This window comes from Eutrigla gurnardus (assembly GCF_963514095.1).
Source record: "Eutrigla gurnardus genome assembly, chromosome: 7".
Classification (NCBI taxonomy): domain Eukaryota; kingdom Metazoa; phylum Chordata; class Actinopteri; order Perciformes; family Triglidae; genus Eutrigla; species Eutrigla gurnardus.
Window position 1 is genome coordinate 11,179,388 of NC_139921.1, and position 26,172 is coordinate 11,205,559.

A 26,172-nucleotide genomic window follows, 5' to 3' on the forward strand; every position below is an offset into this window, starting at 1 on the left:
TGATATTTGACATTTTTACTGTATTTCACCATATTCAACCATTTTCCCATTGTAGGCCGATGCATGAAATTCTTGTATTTTGTATTTTTTAGTTATATTATGGAGCCGTGTGACTACCAGGGAAAGCAGCCTGGTGCATAAACACACTAACAGTTGTTTTTTGTTTTTGAGTAGAGCAAAGGCATGAGGACATGTTGCATGTTGCTCCGTCTCTGTATGCTGTGGCTGAAAGTGTACACTGTGTGCTTTTCTGTCCACATCACATGCTCCCTGCGTGCTCCCTGCGTGAATGCAGCAGACTCGTCCCTGATTGGCTGCAAATCAATTGCCCTAACTCGTGTGATGCAGAGTTGTTTCTTGTTTGATGTAGGTCTTCGCCCTCTTCTGACCTCTGCTATATTTTGTGTTCTCAAATTGTGTCAATTAAAAAGTTTTAGACATTCTGTTAGCAGACTCCATCTACACCACAACCTAAGCATTCAGGTAAATACTCTTTAAAAGGTAAATATTTTTACTCAGTAAAAATAGTAAAAACAATGGTGTGCAACATATTTACATTGCAAAAGTACATTTTTGATTAATTTCATTTACAAAATTATAATGTCCCTGCAAGTTGATTTAAACATGTAAAAAATTAAAAAAGAAACCCTGAAGCCTGAACTAACCAAAGATACATGCAAAATATTGTAATAAATGTAGTTTTGTCCTTTAGCAGAAAAATACTGCCAGTGTCAGAGCCTTTAAATAATCACACAAGAGTATAATCCAAAAGGTCATTTTTATTCAATCATCACAAGTTAAATATAAAAGCTAATTCATTGAGGTGAGGAGGGCTACAACCAACTAGAGGATCCAGTCATAACAGAGACATAACTTCCTGAGAAGGCTGGGGTCCTTCAACATCTGTAAAAAACTGCTGCGGATGTTCTACCAGTCTGTGGTGGCCAGCGTCCTCTTCTACACTGTGGTTTGCTGGGGAGGAAGCAGCAAGAAGAGGGACGCTGCCCGACTGGACAGACTGGTGAGGAGAGCTGGCTCAGTGGTGGGCACAGAGCTGGACTCTCTGGTGACAGTGGCAGAGAGAAGGACCCTGGACAAACTGCTGTCCATACTGGACAACACCCACCACCCTCTGCACAACACCTTCATCAGGCAGAGAAGTGTGTTCAGTGGTAGACTGCTGTCCCAATCTTGCTCCACCAACAGACTTAAGAACTCTTTCGTCGCCCTGGCCATCAGACTATACAACAGCTCTCAGTGATGGCAGGAGGCACAATAGACAATGGACACTTGGTCACTTTATAGTTGTAATATAGTTTATAGTTGTATAAAACATTTTATTTCTAGTCACTTTCTATTTTATATAGCTTTTGTATAGATTCTAATGTATGTTTAATGTATGTTCTATGTATGTTATTGCTACTGGATGCTTGAATTTCCTTTGGGATCAATAAAGTATCTATCTATCTATCTATCTATCTATCTATCTATCTATCTATCTATCTATCTATCTATCTATCTATCTATCTATCTATAACAGGAGAGCCAATATACGCTTCATTTAAGTGAAGAATCACTACACACAGGGCTAGACTCTTAGTCTGGTTTTCACCATACTAAGGTCAATCTTTTAAGATTGAACATTAGTCTGGGGAAGCTGCGCTTTGTTTCTACTGCTCAAGAGGCGGGTGTTTCGTCATCGTCACGTCACCGGCCAATAGCGTGCCAGGAGAGAATGGCCGGGAAGCTGCGCTTTGTTTCTACTGCTCAAGAGGCGGGATCAATGGGCATCGTTCAAATGAACGATGCCCATTATGTTTCGTCATCGTCACGTCACCGGCCAATAGCGTGCCAGGAGAGAATGGCCGTTTCTGATTGGAGCCAAAGATTCTGGCAATGTAACAGCGAAAGTAAGCCTGAGGGTGTCCAGCCTAAACTGCCGAGCGAAATCCAAATTTCCCGGAAGTTCAGGCAGGGTTCACCCAGCCTACTAGACTCTCGCTTAAGACACACCATTTCAAACCACAATTATCAACCACAGCAACCTGAGAAATCACAGCAATCCACAATACACTGTTTAAAGTGAAACCATGTGGATGTCCCGCTCATGACTTAGTTACCCCTCCCTCACTCCCTCCCCGCACTATATAAACTACACGATAGGCCTATATACACATACATACAGAAATACATATAACAACAATATTTAAACCATACTTAACTCTCCCACTTGGCGAGACCCTCCCCGGGGGTCTGAGCTTGAGATGCTGTCCAATTCCCCGGGGAAACAGCTTGAGTTCGGTTGGGTGTCAGTGTCACCCACAACAGCAGGAAGATCATACAAGGAGCAGTGGCCGTTACTGCACTCTTCTACAGTCCCGGCCCTGACTTTCTACAGGAGGCAGCAACCCTCCCCTCCTAACACAGGAACAACTAACCCCCTGCTCTACCTGTCTTCATCGCCGGCAGTCCTAGATGGGTGCGAACAACTCCCTCTTACTCCCTCCTAAAGGAGGCAGTAAGATGCTCTCCCATGCTCTCTCATTTTCCTCCTGCCTGCAATCACACACGCCTGTATTCAATTTCATCAACACGCAAGTAATGCTCATGACGTCACTGATTTTATCCCACAGCCAATATAGATTTTGTAATAAAGAGAAGTAGATGAGCTCATAATGGTTATAATATGCCTGGTAGGATACACATAAACCAGCACTTGCACTTGGATGAACATATGTATGGCAAATACACTTGAATTATTCAAGTAGTTATGCATGGTAAATGGCCTCATTTATATAGCGCTTTTCTCCAAAGCGCTTTACAGGAATATCTGACATTCACCCATTCACTCAGACATTCACACACCAGGAGCAATTAGGGTGAGGTGTCTTGCTCAGGGACACCAGGCACTCAGCTAGGAGGAGCCGGGGATCGAACCGGCAATCTTGCGGTTGCCAGCCAAATGCTCTACCTCCGGTGATAACCTCCGGGTTTGGAAAGAACCCTGGAGAACAATCTCCAGGCTGATCTGAAAATGTCTGAACTTGTATCTTTTGATGTTTTCCGTCACTTCCTAAAGGGCCGACAAGACAAAACAATTGAGCGATGCCTCTGCTGACTATTCTTGCACTATTCTTGTTTTAACCTCTATTGTACTATGGCCCTATTTATTATGATGTAATACTGTAATGTATTTTATTTTATGGAAATGTTGACGACGTGTGCATTTTGGGGGTGAAGTTTTGCTTTAACGTGTACTATGTGAAATTGTTGGATGATTATTCCGGTAAACCAATAGCGAAAACGACATTAAAAACTATAAGCAAGATCTATTTTACACAACTATCACCACTGACTACTCCTCATTGCTAGTGTTTATTTGTGTTTTTTTTTTTTTTTCAAATTGACAAAAACAAGTGATATTTGCAGGTTTAATCCAAAGAGTGATGCTTGATATGAGATAGAATACCTATAGATGTTCAACTGTACATGGACTCTGCTGTAAAGTGAAGTGTTTACTGTGCAACTGCAGCACACATTTGATAGTAGGATAGCTAAAAACAAGTCAACCACTGCAAGTGACTCAACTTCGATCCCTGGCAGTGCCAGAGCTTCGCACAAACACAATTGGCAGTGTACACGTGTGGGTGTCATTGTTGCAAAACTAGTGACTACTGGTTAGTCGTGGCATTTGTTCAGTGTCTAATCAGGATATAGCATGCAGGATATCGCGCTACGCTTCCCTGCTGAATATCCTCGCTGTCAGACAGCGGGAAAACGCAGTGACAAGGACTAAAGTGCATTGGAATTGAATACAACTAAATTGGGAAAAAAGGGGGACAACAAAATATTTTTCACAAAATAGATATTGACACGATGTGAGGATTGGTGCCAGTGTTCAGGCTTCCCTCTCACTGTATACACTGTCTCCTATCCTGGTCCCACAGTGTGTTCTCTAATGCTAACTTGGTGCTACAGTAACAACAATGTGTTCGTTCAGCTAAGATTGACAACATGAGTATTGTTTCAGTGAAGAGAGTGCTCTCACTCCCCTCTCACTACATAGGCCTACACTATTCCCTGGTGCTAGTGTTCTGCTTTGGCTGGGGGTCAGAGTTTCTACTGGCAGTTATGATTATCTTTCATGGTTGTGATACATGTATGGCTCCTCTTCAGCCTGGCCCTGGCTCTCCTGCAGGATATGCAACAATCAGACTAGCCCCTGCTAGTGCTTTCTTAGCAGATGCATTCTAGCCCCGCCGTCTTTACTGCTCCTCCCTTCAATGAATATCTGAGGGAATTGCATGTATAGTGGAAAGACACTCGGGCTCTCTCCCATCTTACGCCTGATGGACGAACTCTGGCAGTCATGTAGGATGACAGGTGCCCTTGACCCCAAGTTCAGGTCATAGATGGCAGTGGAACGGACTGTTGCCTCACTGATAGAAGGTCCTAGGTTCAAAACCCAACAGGGGCCTTTCTGTGTGGAGTTTGCATGTTCTCCCCATGTTCATGTGGGTTTCCTCCGGTTTCCCGCACAATATTTATTTCTTTATTGATATATTGTCTTGCAATTATACATTTTAAAAAGTATTACTGACAGTATTTTTTATGTATTTGACAGCAAATTTAGCAATAAAATGTAGTCAAAATCTGTTAAAATGTAGTTTTGAACTGTCTCATAAGATTGTCAATACCTTTGTTTTTTCAGTTGTTTGTAAAGTAAGGATAAGTTATGCAAAATGACAAAATATTTCTTTATTTAGTCGTAGTTTCTTGCTATTATGTTTTTAAAAGTATTATTTACAGTATTTTTAATGTATTTGACAGGGATATAATATAGGGTTATAATAGCCATAACAAATATGATTTGGGGAAAATTACAGAAACTTGCTAATTTTGTCAAAAATGAATTATTAATAACTTAATATCTAGGTATTTTTTGTTCAATATTTAAAAACTGCAAAATGAGAAAGTAGTTCTTTCTTTAGTTATGTATATTCTTGCGATTATTTTTAAATGTATAATTAACAGTATTTTTAATGTATTTGACAGTGACATATCACCTTTTTTTTGTAAAATTACAGAAATGTCTGCTATTTTTGGCATTGAAGAAAAATTTAATTTTGCAGTAATGTTAAAAAACACATAATAAAAGTATTCCATTCATACAGTTAAAGTTTTCCTGTGCTTTTAAAATACATGGGAAAAAGTGTAAAATATATAGCAGAAAAACTGTAAAAAAATGTTCTTATTGTGTGATGCTGTGTTAGCTTTCCGCCAGACTGGGACCCATGTCTTCCAAAAAAGTACCATCTCTGACTCGTCAGTCCATAGAATCTTATCCCAAATGTCTTTGGGGTCATCAAGATGTTTTTTGACAAATGTGAGATGAGCCTTTTGTCTTCTTTATGGACAGCAGTGGTTTTCGTCGCAACATGTGATGCTTGTGTAACCCACCTGGCGTGGGTTCCACCAACCCTGCAGGTATGTCTAATGTCTAGGTTCTAAGAGGAGACTGAAAGTAAAATAGAGCAGTAAAGTAGTAAATTAAACACTTTTATTTCTTCCCACAATAACTCAGACCAACAGCTAAACCGTTTAAATTCACTGTATTGGTTTCTGTTTCAATGTTTAACGGTTTGTTTCACTTTTTTCCGGTATTCACCTTTAAGTTAAACAAAAGCTTTAAATGGATTTTTTTCACTTCAATACACTTTTTTATATTTGTAACGAGGACCTTTAACCTGGTACACAATCGGGCATGACAAAATTTAAACACACATCTGGCCCAATTTGAAGTTAAATTATCAATACCAAAACAAATATGGCAACTTAATTATCACCATTAAATTTAGCGATAAACTTGTATTCAACCTTGTATCAATGTACAAATAAATTGTTAAATAAATCGTTGGGACCCAACCAAAATAAAAACAAAAAATGGAGATCTCAATGAACAAAAAATGTACTCTTGTGTCAACAGGGTGAGTATGAGTCAGTCTTTGGTTACTCAACCCAAGTTTGTGAATGTTTCAGTTTATTTTGAGTGCACTCAAGTTTCCTACCACCCTTTATGAGAAAGACTGTCCATCCTGGTTACACACGATGAAGGCTGTGAGGTGAGTAGAGGAGAGGAGGACTGAAGATGATGGGGATGATGACTGGAGATCCAGTGAGCAGTGATGGAGGGGAATGATGAGGGGGAACCAGAAGGCAGCAGGATGAAGGCAGCTTGAGCACTCGATCCAGTCTGTAGAACAGCGCAACAAAAAACCAGCCTGCACAAAACGTGCAGGGAAAATTAATAATTGTCCTTATCAAAAGTCCACTGTGTGTTGTCTCTTTCTTTCTTTTTTTTTTTTTATCTCTCGGAGTTACACACACTATCACACAACCCCTCATACTTCACATACTAACATTTCACTCACATATGCTTTAACTTTTGCATCCATATGCTTAATAAAATAGCTCACAAAGAATATATTCACACATTAAGCACATAATATTAACCATGTCTGCTAAATTATCTGAATTAGCTGACCAACAGGCCTAATTAGCATTTTTTCACAGTATTTACACATTTCCAAAATAAACACACCATTCGTAATATCACCATGAGCTTATCAGCTTATCCCGACTGTTTTAACACAATAAATCGACAGTCTGACTGAAGTTATAAACCTTTTTCAAGTTATCAACCAGAATGCTAATTCACCGTGCTAGTTGAATGTGCTAATTCACTGTGTTTGCTAACAGCTAACTCACCGGGATATTCAATAGCCACGTCATTCGGACGGGTCAGGAACCTCCGTGACGCTGGACGACTTCTCTTTCCATGGTCAAAAAAACTCTTCTAACATAGCCTTGCTACTTCCTACTTTAAAGACAAGTAGTGAACTATTGTTTTGTGCTAATAACAGCTCTCTGCTGATGCTGCTAAGTATTTACACATTTTCAAAATAAACACACCATTCGTAATATCACCTGAGGGGTATTCCATCAAACTCGCTAAGTGCAAAGCCGGGCTAATTTCGATAAGCCTCGCTACCTTTAGCAAGAGTTGCGTTCCATCAACGTGACTTGAGGCACTCTCCGCTAAGTAACCATGGGAATATATCCGACCAAACTAGCCTGCTCCGGGGCAGGCTAACCATCAGGCTTACTTTAGCGGGGGTTTCCGAGAAGTCCGTCTGTCGGAAACAACTGTACCAGCAGAAGGTTCCGCCAAGCCTAGTCCTCGTGATTTCGTCACGTGAAAGACCAAAAATAACCAAAATTACATATATCAAGTACAAACAGACTATATTTTCATCAAGCGTCTAAGAATACACGCTTGCAATTAAAAAAATATGAATAAATCGTTTATTTTGTTTAAGACCAACTGGCCATATCATTATCTAAAGCCCCCAGTTGGGTGAGTGGTGATGCTCCTGCCCCCGGATGTGGGCATTGCAGGTTCACATCCTGGCGAAGACATCTCATGTGTGTTTTTTTTTGTTTTTTTGCCTGTTTAATTGTCTTTAGATCAGAGAATTAGACCAACATTTTACCTTAACTATGATAAATATGTCATACAATTCCCCAGAACCCAAATATAACTTGCAAAAACATGATAGGCATAAAGATGTTATTATTAATAGCATGTATATCCCAATGACAAAGGCATTGCTGCATGCAATTTTCAGCCACATAAATTCCTTTCAGGTGAGTTCATTAATAGGTTAATTGAATGTGTTCATTGAATTGTTGAGATAAATGAGTTGATCAATGTAGATGCATTTACTAGGCCTATCAAAAAAAAAAAAGAGAGAGAGAGTTCCGGACAAAGAAAGAAGTTTCTCAAACTTCCATAGTCGGGAATTGAACCGTGGCAGGCGGCATGCAAAGCCGGCACATTATCTCTACGCTATCGTCACGTTCGACAAATTGTAGTCAGAGTTATATCAGAACATGTTACTCTTAACGGTACTTCCGTATTTAATCGTTCAGCAATTCTTGCCCAAGCAGCCTCGCGATTTTTATTTATCACTACAGTATTCCCTTTATTGGTTATGATGGGTTTGTACTCCTCATACAGTTCCATCAATATTTTTCCATCTGGTCTTTTCTGCCATTTTCTCGATGATTCGACATTCACAATTCTGGGCTGGCTTCATATCCTGTGAACGGCGTAGCACAAGACAACTTTAACCTGGCTTGAATTAGCCTCAACAAGGCGCGGCTGAAATGCGTTAATGGAACGGGTTTAGCCGCAAGTGGAAGTTGGCGTTAGTTCTAACCAGGCTTAACCAGGTAAGCGCCGCTTTAATTAGCGAGTTTGGTGGAATACCCCTCATGAGCTTATCAGCATATCCCAACTGTTTTTTTAACACAATAAATCCACAGTCTGAAGTTATAAACCTTTTTCAAGTTATCAACCAGAATGCTAATTAACCGTGCTAGTTCCATCCATCCATCGTCTACCGCTTATCCTGTATTCAGGGTCGCGGGGGGGCTGGAGCCGATCCCAGCTGTCATTGGGCGAAGGCCGGGTACACCCTGGACAGGACGCCAGTCTATCGCAGGGCTGACACGTAGAGGCAAACAACCATTCACACTCACATTCACACCTACGGGCAATTTAGAGTCATCAATTAACCTATCCCCATCCTGCATGTCTTTGGACTGTGGGAGAAAGCCAGAGAACCCGGAGAGAACCCACGCTTACACGGGAAGAACATGCAAACTCCACACAGAAGGTATGATCTTCTGCACGCGGTCTTCAATTAACTTCCTTTCTGCAGCCACAAGCTTCTCCCTCTCCCAAGCACTCTTGTAGAAGAAGCCAGAGTTCACCTCGGTCTTTTCATACTCTAAAGAGACGTTGCAGGTCAGCACATAGGCTAGTTGAATGTGCTAATTCACCGTATTTGCTAACAGCTAACTCACCGGGATATTCAATAGCCCTGTCGTTCGGACGGGTCAGGAACCTCCGCGACGTCGGACGACTTCTCTTTCCACAGTCAAAAAACTCTTCTAACGTAGCCTTGCTACTTCCTACTTTAAAAGTTGTATCAGCGATTCTGGGCCGAAACATAAATGATCACATTCAACTGTTTTTACCTCAAGATCCGCTAGCTGCCCGCCCCATAAGCAGGCCGTCAAAAAAACGCGTCTCTCTAGGCAGCCTAGGCTCCGAGATCGCACACAAAAACAAATGGTGCTACCAACACCTCAAAAGCAAAATAAACAGTGTTCCAACCAATCACAGACAAGGGGTGGGTGTTGTGGTGTTTCACGCTCGTGCAAGTAGTAGCTAAAGGAGGTCAGCTGACGTCCATGATCATTTTCAAAACACGGGAGGGAGGGGCTAGCTGGCTCTGTTTGTTTTGGATCTCGCAACGGAAGTGAGGGCAACCAGAATCGCTGATACAACCTTTAAAGACAAGTAGTGAACTATTGTTTTGTGCTAATAACAGCTCTCTGCTGATGCTGCTAAGCTCACTCTCCACACTCGTGTCTGTTGTTTTTTTCTGACTGGAAACACTCATCAGTGCACCACTTCCTATCACTCAGTTACACCACTAGGTGGCAGCGGCGAGCCACCAAACCTGAAAACATAGATAATCTGAACTAGAATGGCTGTTCAGACTGCCGGGCTACGTCATTCTGGGTTCTTTAGGGACCTCGTGAATGAGTTGAGTTGAGTTTTGGTGGTCGGTCAGACCTGGGAAGGTTCACTATTGTTCCATGTTCTCTCCATTTGTTAATAATGGCTCTCACTGTGGTTCGCTTGAGTCACAGAACCTTAGAAATGGCTTTGTAACCCTTTCCGGACTGATCAATGGAAATGTTTCCTCATTTGTACTTTTGATCACAGCATTGAGTGCTGTTTTTGAGAACTTTTAATTACTTCACATTGCCAGACAGGTTATATCAAATTAATGTTCAGATAAAGGTCTGGCAGTAATCATTCTTGGGTGTTACTTTCACAGAGTGCCTGGTAGGGTTGAATAGTTTTTCCCTTTGACAATTTAAATAATAATTTAAAAACTGGTTGTCTTTGTCTTTTATTAAAATTAGTTTGACGATCTAAAACATTTAAGTGAGTCTTTAACTCACTTTTTAAGGTGGCTGACTATTGATTAAAGAAATTGACTAAAATCAGCATCTCTACTGTTACTCGACTCCTCCAGAATTACTAATGGGAGTCTGGCAGTATTTTCTTGTCCAGCAGAGTCCGCTGAGTTCCTGACTGATACAGACTGCTACTAACTGGCCTGATGTTGGAAACACCATATTGTAGCTCCACCTGCCCACTGTGTGACTGCTGAACAACTACTGCTTTTTGGTCTACGGCAACATGGTTGGGATGGATCCATCTCGGCGTAGCTGTGCCTGCCGCCATGGACTACTACTGTTCATACTATTGCTTCTGTTGATACTACAACTACTGTTAATACTACTACTACTATACTACTACCAACACCAAATGCAGATGGAACCCAAGGGCCTGGTCTGTACGAGATTTCTGCATAAAAGCCTATTAAGGCTGTTTTTCTCGCCACTATTGCTGGAATGCGGTAATGATGGTGTTGTATTACTGGGAAAATGTATTAACTCTGAAAATCATGAGTATATTCCCAATTTCCACTGCATACGTCTCCGCTGCGGTGCGTCTCCGATCCGGCTTCGGTCCGCCGTCCGCCAATCCCCACAGGATGCGTTTGAGTCCGCCACGGCACAGTCCGGTAGAACGACTGTGGCGTCGCGAGACGCGATAATTACGTAATTGCGCGAGACTGCAGTTAAAGAACTCTGAAAACCTCTGACCTGTTGACTCCGTACCTGGCCCCGCCCATTCTGACGTTTTTGTGACGTAGTTAACTGAAATATGATCCATCGTAAGTAACCGGATGTTTTATGCACCGAATTTCCTGTTTCGCAATATTTGCTCTGTGCTGAATTGCTGCGCCGTGGTCCGGCATCTGCCAGAAATAGAAGTCCTCCGTATTTGTTGCGGAGAGCTGCGGACTGCCGGAGCTAAGACGCAGCGGACACGCAGCGCAGCAGACCTGCTGGGGATTGACCAATAGACTAAAGTGAAACGTATCTGCTCCGCTGGCGTGGCGGAGACGCAACGCAGCGGAGACGTATGCAGTGGAAATTGGGGGTAAAGGCTCATTTATGCTTCCATTTCGTGCGTAAATAGAGACGTGCGTTATCAACGTTCTAAACGTCGCTGCCCTCATGCTTTCATGCGTCCTCTACATTGGAATGGAAGTTGAGCAAAACATCCTCTAGAGGGCGTCGTTCACATTAAAACGTTACTCCAATAAAGTTGAAAAAAAATAAGTTTATCACAACAACAAACATGGCGACTGGACAATGGAGGAGATAATGCAATGCAGGCAGCGTTGTAGACGGCGGTGGTCTGTGAGACCACTGAATACATCCCGAGTGTGGACGGAGAATTCCAGTCATTGGTTTTACAGATGAGAGAAATTGATGACGAACGTAATTTTCAGTATATCAGGATGTCCGTCGGGGCTTTCGACAGCTGGCTTCGCCGGGTGGCTGCTCACATTAAGTATGGGAACTCACACAATTCACCGGTGACGCCGGCTGAGCGACTAGCGGTCACCAATCGCTTCCTCACGTCAGGGATCAGTCATTTTTAAAACGTTTTTTAATTTGTGTATGCTATTCACGGCACTTTCTGTGTACAATGCCCGACACTGCCCCCACGATTTCCGTTGGAACTGCAACGTTTGGTCCGTATCGGTACGCATCCGCAAGCTTGCAGGATATGGACAGAAATACGGACGAAATGTACGCAGAGAACGGACAGAAGGCTCCGTCCGTATCCGTATGTGGGTCTAGCGTAGAGCATAAATGAGCCTTAAGTGTCCTGAGATAACTTCTGCTGTGATATGACACTATAAATACAATTTAATTTAAGTGAAGTGGCAGTCCGTAATATTTTCATATATTTAATTCTATTTAATTGTCTTTTAACTTATCTATCAAAGAGTGAGTTAAAACAATGGTGATTGATCATGTGACCCACTAATGAAAGTGCTTGTACTTGCTGCTTTGCCCAGAAATAGGATCTCCGTGTCTGTGGCGACATTCAAAATGAGTGATGCTTTTCACGTCAGTCAGCAGTGGTTGGTTACTCATGGAAGCATATACTGCGTTTCATTGTGATCATAAATCAGTAGCTTCCAACTGCTGAGTCAGGCTCCCTCTAGTCCAGGGGCATTCAATTAAAAGTCACTGAGGTCCAAAACTAAAATTTCCTCCAAGTGAAGGTCCGAACCTCACAAGTCCAACTTATGTCTTATAGCCTAACCTACATTTTCATATGGATTCAACAATATTTATTGTCAATTTTCAACACTTGTATAGTAATCAACTAAATAATTTACCACAAATAAAATAAAGTAGTCCCAAGCGAATGAACTTAAGGCCTTTAAAAACAACACAACTCTTCTCTTTCTTTCCCCTAAAATAATGTCTCAGCATCGGCGTTCAAGCACTTCACTTAATGCTTTTTTATGTTGCCCCAAAAAACCCACGATACCTTTAACGAAGCGATCGTTTGCACGTTTCTGAAATGAAATTAATTGTGATGAGTTGGGTAGATCTGTCATACTGGCCTTGCAGTTCGGTTAGTTTGCATGCCCTCAGCTTGGACTTCAGTGGTGTAGGGGCCACAGCACCACGATTCTCGGATGTGACTTCTCAACGAACGAAAGATGAACTATTCACCCTTAAAAGATATACCGACAAAGGTCCCATTGCAGCAGATGAGTAAACATTCTCCTACAGGTCACTGGACTAACTGGAGATAATGTGAGGCCGCTTTATGGCTCGGTTAGAGGATTTACGAACCCTTAAATCAGAGCATCTACAAGTTCTCCTCGCACCCCCGAACGAGGAGGACCAGACCTTCAGAGTCACCAGACTTTGAGGCACCTAAACACAGCAGGAAACTGATTAACACCTTTGTTTGACAGAGAGCCTCGATTGAAGTATAAAGGATAACACCTTATCTCTTCCTCACCATTTGCTCCTAAGTCATGTTGAAGACCCCTTCCTCCCCTCTGGGAGTCATAAACTAATGACCTGGGGCCCGTTTCACAAAGCAGGTTCAACAAACGCTGAATCTAACCCTGTACTCTGAGTTGACCAACTCTGAGATGGGCAACTCTGAGTTTTCGGTTTCAGAACAGTGTTACGTTTTAATGTGTATAACTGAATGAAACAGTCGATTGATCCAAAGGTAATAAGTGTTCATTTTCAGCTTTGCAGAGCGACACTGTGGTGTAACGGTTAGCAATGCTGCCTATGGTGCAGGTGGCAGTGGTTCAATTCCTGTAGTTCACAAAGTAGCGCAATTAATACATTTTGATTTTCATTGGGAGTAATCCCCCCAGGCACAGAAAGAAAGTGGCTTCAGTTGAAAATTAAGCATAAGAATATTGCGAAAATACGTTGACTAAGGCATATCATTTTAATCATATTTCACATATTAAACAGTAAATATAAGCAGATATTTCAACATAGGAATGTACTTAAACATTGCATAAATCTCCCGTTCGCAATAAAGCTAGCTCCGCAAAGAATCTGGTTGCGGATTATCTCCGCAATATGCAATGTTGAAAATGTCAGAGAATATTGTTTAGATAATATCTAATGTGATTGAAAGGAAAGGTAATCAAAATCCTCTCGCGACGCAAAGCTGCTAGAATCACTTTTATTTCCATATCGATTAGGTTGACGATGAAAGGACGGCACATTTTTTCAGAGTTGGTTCAGATTCCGGAAAAAGGCGGAGACATGTAGGGAGATACTCAGGGTTTGTTGAAGCAAACCTGCTAGCGAGCAGGTTAGGTTCACGGAGTATGTTACCCGGGTAACTGACTCAGATTTAGGCTGAACTGGCTTTGTGAAACCGAAAAACCAGAGTTTCCCTGATCTCAGGGTTTAATAACTCAAGGTTTTTACTAAACCTGCTTTGTGAAACGGACCCCTGGGGCCTCATCTATCAATGTTGCGTACGCACAAAAACGTGGCGTACGTAATTTTCCACACCAACGTTCAGATGTATCAAAAGTGAAATGAGCGTGGAAATGTGCGGTGTCCCACGCCAGCTTCATGGCTGGCGTACGCACGTTTCTACAGCTATTGTTCCTTTGGCGACACTCTGAGGTGATGCTGGGAAACTGTTAATTATGTGAAAACAATTAGTCCTCAGAGTAATGTGCACATCAGAGACACATTAATGGACAATTAACACACACGTGTTTGCAATCATATGGATGGATATAAAAGCATGCGCAAAGTGATGAAAAAATGGCATTAACAATGGCAGCCTTGGCCTTGTTAAAAGACATCGCAAACTGTAACATCAGACGTGAGAGGGTGTTTATAAAACGGGAAGATATGTTAGCAAATGACGACAACTGGCTCATGAGTCGTTTTAGGTTGCCGAGGCCAGTGTTACTGGAGCTGTGCGCAGAGCTGCGGCCGGCCCTAGAAAGAAACACAGCCAGGAGCCAGGGGTTGTCCGTGTCCACACAGATGCTGACCACTCTGGGGTTTCTGGCAACAGGAGCCTTCCAGAGGGAACTGGCCGACCGGTCAGGAGTGTGCCAGTCCACTCTGAGCCGAGCCATGCCAGCTGTGTGGGACGGGATCAGAATGTCATCCAGGTACATCAAATTCCCATACAATGCTGTTGAACAGGCCAACATTAAAGCGCAATTTGCAGCAAGAGCCGGTTTCCCTAATGTAATCAGAGCTATTGACTGCACACATGTTGCTATAAAAGCGCCATCACAGGATGAATTTGTTTTTGTCAACAGGAAACATTTTCATTCAATAAATGTTCAAATAATATGTGATGCGCAAATGCAGCTCACCAACATCGTGGCAAGGTGGCCTGGTTCAACGCATGACTCGTTCATTCTTACTAATAGCATGGTTGGTAACAGGCTGGAGGCTGGCACGGTGCGCGATGGGTGGCTTCTCGGTGAGTAAATGTATCCGTTTAATTGCGCCCCGAATGTAAACCAGCACAATGCCCATTTGGGCACGTGCATTCAAATATGTGCATTTGTTTTTCCCTAGTGAAAATAGAGCGGCAGAGCTATCTAACAAGCCCTTTATTGCCTCCTTGTGTTCAGTATTTGTGTCGATAAACGCGTGCGTAAAGTTGGAAATGTCACACTGCAGTAGCCACGGTGCACTTCTGCAGTCATTAATATAAGTGTGATCAGTCTTGTTAATCCTTGTAATGAAGTTGTTTTGTCCTTCTGTTTGTTTCCCACTAACGGTAGCGTATATATATATATATATATATATATATATATATATATATATTTTACAAAAAGTAATAGTGATTCGTGCGCTGCTCCGACCCCACAGCGTTCACTGCCTCACACACACGCTCCCACTCACATTTCTTTTTTTTTTGTGTTTATGCCTGATGAGAGGCTACCAAATAATACTGGTCTTCGAGTCTCGACTTCGTTTAAGAGCGTTTCCAGCTCAGACTCGGTGAAGTTGCGCTTCTTCCCTTTACTCATTTTGTAGATCTGATGGTGCAGAGAGGGGAATCCCCGGTGCAGGCCCTATTTAAATGCATTTGCATATTTAAATGGAGGCGTGGACAGGGAGGAGTTTAGCACTTCTACATGTGCGCTCAATTCCACGTTGATTGGGATGTACAAAGGAAAAGTGCTTGGATCCATGCGTACGCACACTTTGATACATCTGATTTTTTTTGTGCGTACGACAGTTTCTGGATTCTAGCGTACGCCATGTTTCAGTAGGAAATCCACGCAATTCTTAGTACATGAGGCCCCTGGTCTGCTGGCAGGCAGAGAGAGGTCACATGAACTCTGCAGGAATCATGTTCACATTTTGACCAATCCAAGAAAAGGATGATATATGTGTTCAACATTAGTTTAAAACCATCCATAATAATCATTGAGGAATTATAAGCATACTGGCGAACTTCCCGTTGTTCTACGCCGAAGGACAGAGAAGTTACCAAAAATGCTAAAAATTAACATCGTCATTGTAATGGACTTAACTACTGCACTCACGCAGTCAGACGAAAATATGTTTGTTCATTAATCTGCCCGCATCACCAAGGACAAAATGCTTACTAAGTTACCAAACTTGTTTGGGCTAGCTTGATAGGTTTGCATTTTATGTGTTGGATCAAAGTTCCTTTCAACTCTACCAAAAATGATTTGTACAGAGAAATTTTTACAGTTTACATGTTTCATTTGTTTTGACCTATCATTCTGTGTGAGAACTATATGCAATGTGCCAACTTTGACCATAACGGGGAGATGGCGTTCAAACGTTCTAGTCATAGGATTGCATTTCATTTTGTTTAACAGTTTAAATCACAAAGATTTCGGACTGTAACTTGAACGGGTCCCTCCTGGACACGCCCCCTCGGTCAGCATAAACGCTGCATGTTACAGACACCCGTAGCTCTTGCCTCCCTGGCTCTGGCCTCCCGGCTCTTGCCTCCCCGCTCGTGCCACCAGGCGCTGGCCATCCGGCCTTCGCCTTTGCTCTTACCCTCTTCGAATTTAGTCCCTTTCTTAGCTCCTAACTTTTACTACTTAGTTACTAATAGCTAGTTTGTCGTTAGATTCTTCATTTTTGCATTTTTAGCTTTTCTTACGCAAGAATTTTTGATCAATGCTAACTCAACCAGCGGCCACAAGATTTGGCATATTGACTAACGCTTATACCTAAGTCACCCAAGGCCGAACTCAAGGAGAAACCAGTTGTTTAACTAAGACGGATTACGGCAAAGAAGGACGCTGTTACGAAACTACCGCAGATCGGTGCTAACGGTTCCCTCGGGCCACGGCAAGGAAGATCCGTTCGGGTCTACGTCACCGACGGAAGAGCAACCGCTTGGAGTTTCAGTAAGCCGAGAAGAAGCATCACAAAGCAAGACCGAGTCCGCATTCAACAGTAATGACCGAGTTGCAGGGTGAAACTAAGTATAGCGTTTGTTAAATACCTAATATCTGTGAGGTCATTTATCCCATTATTCACTTTTCCTCTTACTAAGGAGTCCAAATTCTTAGGCAGAACACACTCGCCTTTATCGCCAAACGTGCTAGATGATCTGTTAATCACATTTCCAGTTATATTTCTGGCGTTGTATTGGTGTTTTGTTTATTACATCTGTTATTGTTTTATTCACTTTTGTTTAATCCCTAGTTAATCAATAAATTCCCCCAAAGCATAAAGTCGTTGTCCGTGGATATTTCTTCTGTGCAGAATACAAAGATCCCTATTTCAAGAACTTATGATCTAAGGAAATGAGACTGATTTATTAAATGATATTGATTAATTGTTAATTAATTAATAAGTGGTCATTAGAGTCATTAATGTGAATTCTATAAAGTTCTGTCTGACCAACAGATGGTGCCCCTTTTACGAGAGCAGGTATTAAAATTGTAGATTAATACACATTGATATACATATTTTAATACCGTCCCTAGTTTCCTTACATACACAGTTTACGTAGGTACCATTACGTATTAACCTTGTTTTCCTACAGTGGATAACTTTGCTCAAAATATCTGTGCTTTGTTTCGTAGTGGCGCATCACATTCCCGCTTTTGATTAATGCCACGTTTTCGGAGTATATGAGGCACACAGGTCCGCCATTTGGGGATGCCTGGTCTAAACGATCTAACTTAACCCCTAATAGACACATAAACTCTAAGTGAAGCATTGCAAACTTCTTCAACATGTACATCATGAATTGGATAAGTTGTTAGAGATAACAGAGCTGTATACTGTGATAATTGTCTTGGTTGGTTTAGGGCAGGCTGCTCTCACTCAGCTTTCGTACTAAAAAGTACGAAAAGTAAAGCACGATATTTTCGTATGATTTCCTACGTATTACACAGAGCCTGACCATAACCTTCGGGGGGTTTAGCTCAGGAGGTAGAGGGGGCTAGCCGGCGACCGCAAGATTGCTGATCCCAGGCTCCTCTAATTCTAACCCTAACCTTTACCCTAACCCTAACCAACAAATGAAAGATCATATACATTCAATGAAGGATTAATATGAGAACAAAATGCATATTTTTCGCTAGGAATGTCATCAAAACGTACTTTAATGCTGAAACAGCTTTAAAATGCTGCATTATGCTGCATTTTCCATTATGAATGAAAGGAATGGAAGCCATTTTTCACTGCAGGGAATCGCGCATGCGCACTGGCGAACCAGTTTTCTCTGGTCAGGGGACCAGTTTTCTCTGGTCCCCTGCCAAACTTTACTAGTGATGACATGTATAGCCGCATGTCATCTTTCCACCGCTGGCTGTCGAGGTGGTGTCCAGATAACGATGTGGGCTTCGTTAATAATTCTGGGGAAAACCTGGTCTGATCAGGAGAGATGGCATCCACCCCACTTTGGATGGAGCTGCTCTCCTATCTAGAAACATCGCTGATCTCATTGGTAGTCCTAGAACATGACAAACCAGTGTTGAGATCAGGAAGCAGAGTTGCAGTCTTACACACTTCTCTGCGCCTCCTTTAGAGCAGTCACCCACCCAAAACCAAAACCACATAAGAACGGTGTCTGTCCCCCGACCAACCAAATTAATCAGGTCAAACAGAAGAGAGTTTTCACATGAAAACCTAATAAAAATTAGCACTTCCGATGAAGTAAAACAAAATAAGAGAATTACATGTGGACTCTTAAACATTAGATCTCTCTCATCCAAAGCAGTATTAGTCAACGACTTAATATCAGATAATCATATTGATTTATTCTGCCTGACTGAAACCTGGCTGCGTGATGAAGACTATGTTTGCTTAAACGAAGCTAGTCCTCCCAGCCATATTAATACTCATATATCTCGAGGCAGCAGACGTGGAGGAGGAGTTGCAGCCATTTTTGATTCAAGCCTGTCAATCAATCCTAAGCCAAAACTAAACTATAACTCATTTGAGAGTCTGATTCTCAGCCTTTCGCACTCAAACTGGAAAACAATGCAGCCAATTCTGTTTGTTATTGTGTATCGTGCTCCTGGTCCATACTCTGAATTCCTATCTGAATTCTCTGAGTTGCTATCAAGTTTAGTCCTTAAATCAGATAAAGTAATCATTGTGGGGGATTTTAATGTCCATGTGGACGTTGTAAATGACAGCCTTAGTGTAGCATTTACTTCCTTAATAGATTCTATTGGCTTCAGTCAGAGTGTACATAAACCGACTCACTGTCATAGCCACACTCTCGACCTCGTCTTATCTTATGGTGTTGAAATTGAAAACTTAATAATCTTTCCTCAAAATTTCCTTCAAAAGTTGCTGGACTTCACTCCTCTAGGAAAAAGCTACTACTCTCGGTGTCTATCGGATAGAGCAGTAGCTAAGTTTAAGGAAGTAATTCCGCCAATCTTGAGTTCACTTCCATGTCTTAATGAAACGGAGGACTTTTATGTTAATCTTAGTCCCTCCCAGATCGATTCTCTTATAGATGAATCTGGAAGCCTACTGCGAACGACTCTCGACTCTGTTGCTCCGCTAAAACAGAAAACTATAAAGCATAGGAAGTTAGCTCCCTGGTATAACTCCCAAACTCGTAAATTAAAACAAAAACTGCGTAAACTTGAAACCATCTGGCGCTCCACCAAACTAGAAGAATCCCGCCTAGTTTGGCAGGACTGTCTTAAAACGTATAAGAAGGCTCTCCGTAATGCCAGAGCAGCCTACTACTCATCTTTAATAGAGGAAAATAAAAACAACCCTCGATTTCTTTTCAGTACTGTAGCCAGGCTGACAAAGAGTCACAGCTCTACTGAGCCATGCATTCCTAGAGATCTTAGTAGTAACGACTTTATGAACTTTTTTAATGATAAAATTCTAGCAATCCGCGACAAAATTACTTGCATCTTGCCTTCAATTGGAACCGCGTTACCCTCAAACTCAGGAGTTTTAGAACTAGCATTAAGACCTGATATATATTTAGACTGCTTTTCTCCAATCAACCTAAACCAACTAACGTCAATGATCTCTTCTTCTAAACCTTCAACCTGTCTCCTAGACCCGATACCAACCAGGCTACTGAAAGAAGTCTTACCCTTAGTTAGCGCGTCGCTATTAGATATGATCAATGTGTCTTTATTAACAGGCTATGTGCCACAGTCATTTAAAGTAGCTGTAATTAAACCTCTTCTTAAGAAGCCTACTCTAGATCCAGGGGTTTTATCAAACTACAGACCAATATCAAATCTTCCTTTTCTCTCTAAGATCCTTGAGAAAGTAGTCGCCAATCAACTGTGTGACTTTCTCAACAATAACAGTCTACTTGAGGACTTCCAGTCAGGATTTAGAGTACATCATAGCACAGAGACAGCTCTGGTAAAAATTACAAATGACCTTCTTATTGCTTCTGACAAAGGACTGGTTTCTGTACTTGTTCTGCTAGATCTTAGTGCTGCATTTGACACCATTAACCATGAGATTCTAATATGTAGACTGGAAAAATTAATTGGCATCAAAGGAAACGCATTAAGCTGGTTTAAGTCCTATTTATCCAATCGATCTCAGTTTGTGCATGTCAATGAAAAATCCTCCAGGCACACTGAAGTTAAATACGGTGTTCCTCAAGGTTCTGTGCTCGGACCAATTCTTTTCAACTTATATATGCTTCCTTTAGGCAACATTATTAGAGGACACTCTATAAACTTCCATTGTTATGCTGATGATACTCAGTTATATCTATCGATCAATCCTGAAGAAACCAATCAGCTAGTTAAACTCCAGGCATGTGTGGATGACATAAAATCCTGGATGACCTGCAATTTCTTGATGTTAAACTCAGATAAAACGGAAGTTATTGTACTTGGGCCTAAACTCCTCCGAAGCTCGCTGTCTAAAGATATAGCAACTATTGATGGGATTGCCATCGCCTCAAATACTACTGTAAGAAACCTTGGAGTTATCTTTGATCAGGACCTGTCCTTTGACTCGCATATTAAACAAACCACGAGGACAGCCTACTTTCACCTGCGTAACATTACTAAAATTAGGCCAATGCTGTCTCAAAAAGATGCAGAAAAACTCGTCCCGGCATTTGTTACCTCAAGGCTGGACTATTGTAATTCTTTATTATCAGGCTGCTCTAATAAATCTCTTAAATCTCTCCAGCTGGTCCAGAATTCTGCAGCTCGTGTTCTGACTAAAACCAGAAGAAGGGATCACATTTCTCCTGTATTAGCTTCTCTGCACTGGCTGCCAGTAAAATCCAGAATAGAATTTAAAATCCTTCTCCTCACTTACAAGGCTCTTAATGGACTGGCACCATCATATCTTAAAGAGCTCATTAAACCCTACCCAGATAGCAAAATTCTTTTGGCCCATATCTGGCCCACACCTGACATGTTCATCCGGTCCACATACCGCGTGGAATGATGGCACTTGGGCGGTCCGCTCCTGTTTGCCAAAAGTGGGCCACAACCAAGCCATCACAATGCCAGATGTCAACCAAAAACAGGCCAAACAAACCAGCACTCAACCGAATGTGGGCCACTGTACACTTTTATTCTGGCCCAAGTACGGCATGGGAAGATGGCACATGGGTGGTCCACAGTTGTTTGCCAGAAGTGGGCAACAACCAAACCAACACAGTGCCAAATGTCAGCCGACACCAAATAAACCAGCACTCACCCAAATGTGGGCCACCACTGTACATTTTATTCTGGCCCACATCCCACATGGAATGATGGCACGTGGGTGGTCCACAGCTGTTTGCCAGAAGTGGGCCACAACCAAACCAACACAGTGCCAAATGTCAGCCGACACCAAATAAACCAGCACTCACCCAAATGTGGGCCACCACTGTAAATTTTATTCTGGCCCACATCCCACATGGACATTAGAACTAGCTTTCAGACTTACCCAGAACTGGTTTACAGTCTATGATCTTGTCTAGCCTGCACACTTTGGAGTCACAACCAAACCATGACAAAGTACTATGTCAAATATAAACACATCATATAAATAAACCTGAACTGGTCTGAATTTGAGGCTACATGTCATTATGGTACCTCCAGATACTGTGTTAAATGGTGGCATGCAGTGGTCCAGTCTTGTTGGTCTCAGGGTCAAAGATGAAGATACCTCCTGAAGAATTGAAGAAATAACCAGACACGAGAAACAACTTGTGAACAGTGAACTTTATTTTATTTAACATAACGTAACATATAACATATAACATAACACAAACAAAACAAACATGAAGAACATGTGCGGAACACGCTCACTCATGGCCCCAGCATTGTCTCGTCTTCATCTGGCCCTTTAAGAAATGCACAAAAGAACATATTTTGTTGACTCAGTAAAGCAGTGCTGTGTTTAACTAACTCATTCATGTGAGTGGCTCCACATCAGCATTTACTTCATCCAGCAGCTCCAACATGGCCTTTTTTATACTGTCTAAATCTTTTTTTCTTTTCTTTTCTGTTGTTCCCAAAATATAAACATGAGTGAGGAACAGATTGGTTGTTCTACAGGGGGAGATGGTGTTTATTTTTTATATATTATGCCAAGGTAAGTATTATATTCCATTGCAACATGGCTGAGGCTCTAAGTTGGAAGCAACTCCATCCTACATATTAAACCTACCACATATCAAGTCTGAGATGACAATCAGTCAGCTAGCCTCTTTCACACAATCACTGTGTATTTACACCAGTTGACCACATGGTGGAGCTGAAGACCATGAATGCAGCATTAAAGGGAAAAGTTTGAGGTAAGACCAGGGGCCCTAGTTTCGTGGCGCAGCGGAGGTGGCGCAGCCGGCGTAATGCAAGTTTCGACCAGCCGCAGCCTTGCGCACGCTCAGTTTGGCAGTTTGGTAGATCGCTTGCGCCGAGATGGGTGTGGTGGCGCAGCAGGGGGAGGCGTCACAGATTCAGCTTGGCGTAGCGGAAGTTTCGTGGCAAAAAGCCTCGCTGAGACTGCGCCGAAAGCCCGCCAGCTCCAACCTGGTCTACTCTCGGCGCAAGGCGCAAATAAAGCCCATTCATTTCAAGGTGAATTACAGCTGGCGGAGTGGAAGTTTGGTTGACTGGCGCGCAGTGCACACGTCACCGAGACCTCACAGACAGGTTTCCACAGTTCCAGGCACATTTAAATGCAATAAATAATCACAGCAAACAATATTTAATGCAACTAATTGAATCAACACGTGAATTTATATCTATATAGATTGTCCCGTCACATCTGACGTCAGATCAAAGGCTTTCCCTACTTTTCAGACCCATGAACTGGCTTTTAAGAAAGGCAATGGGTGACAATTCCAGTTACAGTTTACATTACTGTCCCATCACTGCCAAGAGAAATCTTTATATTTACAAGAAAATAGGTATGCTTGCTGCATGGTGGCTGAACAAGCTTCTAATTCCTAACTGACCATAGCGGGAAAAAATGGCAAAAGTCACAACACTGCCTTTTTTAATTATATTAGTTCATTTAGAATTGGTAATATTTGTTCTGTACTTTGCCCTCGTTTTTTTTTTTTTTACATATGCCGACAGCTTCATCTTGATTTCTGCTGTAGAACAGTATCACATATATATTGCAAAATAGGTATTGTAGCTAACTTACGTGTGAGCTGTGTGGATCGCCTTTTCTCTTCTCTCTCTCTCCTCCCACCGTCCCTATCTCCGGCGAGATGAAGCCACCTTTTAATATAGGCCTCCACCTCCTGGTCTTTTGCAGTGGCCGTCAGCTGATTTTTTCGGACTGTTCCTAAAAATGGAGAAAACTGTAAAGCTTTGGATAGATGGCACACAATGGTGAGAAATGGGTAACTGCATGACATGCTATATCTTGCCCATACAGTAGTTGAGCAGCAATGAATGTAGTTTGAAAAGAGTCTAGCCATGACCAGCCAATTACTAAAATTGTAGGAGGAAAACTCTCGCTTTCAGCTGACGAACTGATTGCAGACTGGTGCATCTTAGAGCAGGGGACAGATAAATAGCTGGAGAAGATGATAAAGCACATAGACATTTTTATTATGGTGAAGGCTGCTGACATTTTGGCACAGTATGTGCCACAGAGTATGTCTTCTTCAAAGCAAACAGAGCTATTTAAGAATGGCAGCTTTAAACTGGTGCCTCATAAAATGTGATTGGGTGTATATGTTGTTGTATTATAAGTATTTTATAACGAGTATTAGACTATCAACATTTTTAATTAATTATATTACTTAAAGCTCTACGGTCTGAAAGACAATGAGAAACCCCTCCCCTCCGAGCCTCCTCACGACATGCCCCCCTAGAGCAGATCAGAGCAACAAGCCTGTTACCTGCAGAAAATAAACACGGCTTTGAATGTGGAGTAAAATGTCGGATTCACAGTCACAACTTCTACAATAAAACCAAAGATTACCTGTTCAACATAAACCCCGCTGTAGGCTGAGGCTGTGCTCGGTAACGCTAATGGCAGCAGCGCCTGTACCCTGTTGCCACCGCTTTCAGTGGCAGGCCGTCCGGGGGTGAAGGGGCAGCAGGCGCTGAATTTGTGGTTTCATGTGTCTGTGGCTGAGCAGCTCAGAGCAGTTACAACTACTTGTAGTTTCTAAGCGTAAGGGGGTGGGGACGAGGTGGAGCAGGGGAGACGAGGTGATTGGATGGAGGGTACGAGCCAATGCAAGCTTACCGTGACGGGTGGATAGCATTGGTCAATTTCTATGCAGTCCCACGGCTGATAGACTGAATAGATTTTTTTGGTTCTTTTTGCTATTTATATTGTAGATCGGACCACAGGACCATAATCGCCGTATAAACAATGTTAATAATAATTACCAATCTTCCAAATCGTAGACCATAGCTTTAAGTGTTGTGTCGTCACATATGAGCTGTTTTATATGATGCAGCTTACCTGCTCCTCCAATCAGACATGCTTCACTGAGCTGGCACCCTTAATATGCCCTGAAGAAGACTTACTCGTGCAGAAATGTCAGCACTGGCACTGTAATAAAAACTTCTAAAACTGACCGTGTGCTCCAGTATCTTCTCCCTGCCAGCCACTACTAAAACTCATGTCGTCATGAACTTAAACAAATTTAAACACACACATGGAACATGATCGAACAGCCTTCACTATTTGCCTGTCACTGTGAGACTTGGTTTTGTAGCTGCAGCAAGAAAATCAACAAGCAATGGAATTCTATTTGAATAGAATAGAATATTGTCTGCTACCACACTGATACATAATCATTCAGATCTGCATCTTGATAAATTGATTTTATGATTAATTTCAGCACCCCTATCTAGCATGAAAGAAAAGGAAGGAAGGATTCATCAAGACACATCACTAAAAAATATAACCCACAATTAACACTCACCAGTAATTACATCTTTTAACTGGAGGCTGTAGAAGGCCGTCTTCCCGTTCACGCCACGCCAGTTCAGTTGTTTGGCCAGGGAGTTTGTGAATAGGTTTTTCATGATCCGCCACACGGTGTCCTTGATATCGACCCCACCGACGACACTCAAAGCAGTACTCTCGGCAAAAAAAGGACATACATGATCTATACGAGCAGTATTAAAAATAAAAACAAAAACTGTATTTCACCAGAGCAGCTACCTTTAATGAGTTCAATAAGCTGTATTTCCACCAGCAAATGTCTGTAACAACAATAAGCACACTTAGCCTACTGTAAAAAATCATCATGACAGTATAATACACTGTAATTAAAAATGCGTATAAATTCATAAGCAAACAAAATACACATTCACATGTGTGTGTGTGTGTGTGTGTGTGTGTGTGTGTGTGTGTGCGTGCGTGTGAGTGCGCGTGTGTGAGAGAGAGAATGCCAAAATGGAGCCGCGCTACGATGAACGTAACGATATTGCATTGATAAGAGAAAAAAAAAAAAAAAAAGCATAATCAATTTGTGGCGCTTGGTCTTGGTTCTGTGGCGCTGCGCCAGGTCTATAAATGGGAAACAACTAGGCCATGTCTGCCTGGTCACAACCTTGTATAAAAACTGAATGTTAACTAGCTAACATTTTGCAGCACCGGCAACCTAACAAAACAATGTTTATTTCCAACAATAAGAGCTAAATGTTTCCCACAGAAAAAATCATTTATTTTTCATTCGGGGACTAACCT

At 42.0% G+C, this 26,172-nt stretch overlaps 1 long non-coding RNA gene across 1 annotated transcript; it reads right to left on the bottom strand.

Moving 5' to 3' along the window:
* Positions 1 to 22,208: 22,208 nt before the first annotated feature.
* LOC311015936 lies at positions 22,209 to 25,537 on the bottom strand. The gene is made up of 3 exons (XR_014597419.1): positions 25,403 to 25,537; positions 23,656 to 23,799; positions 22,209 to 22,345 (listed from the first exon to the last, which is right to left on the bottom strand). It is a non-coding gene; the product is annotated as an uncharacterized lncRNA (long non-coding RNA).
* Positions 25,538 to 26,172: the final 635 nt, after the last annotated feature.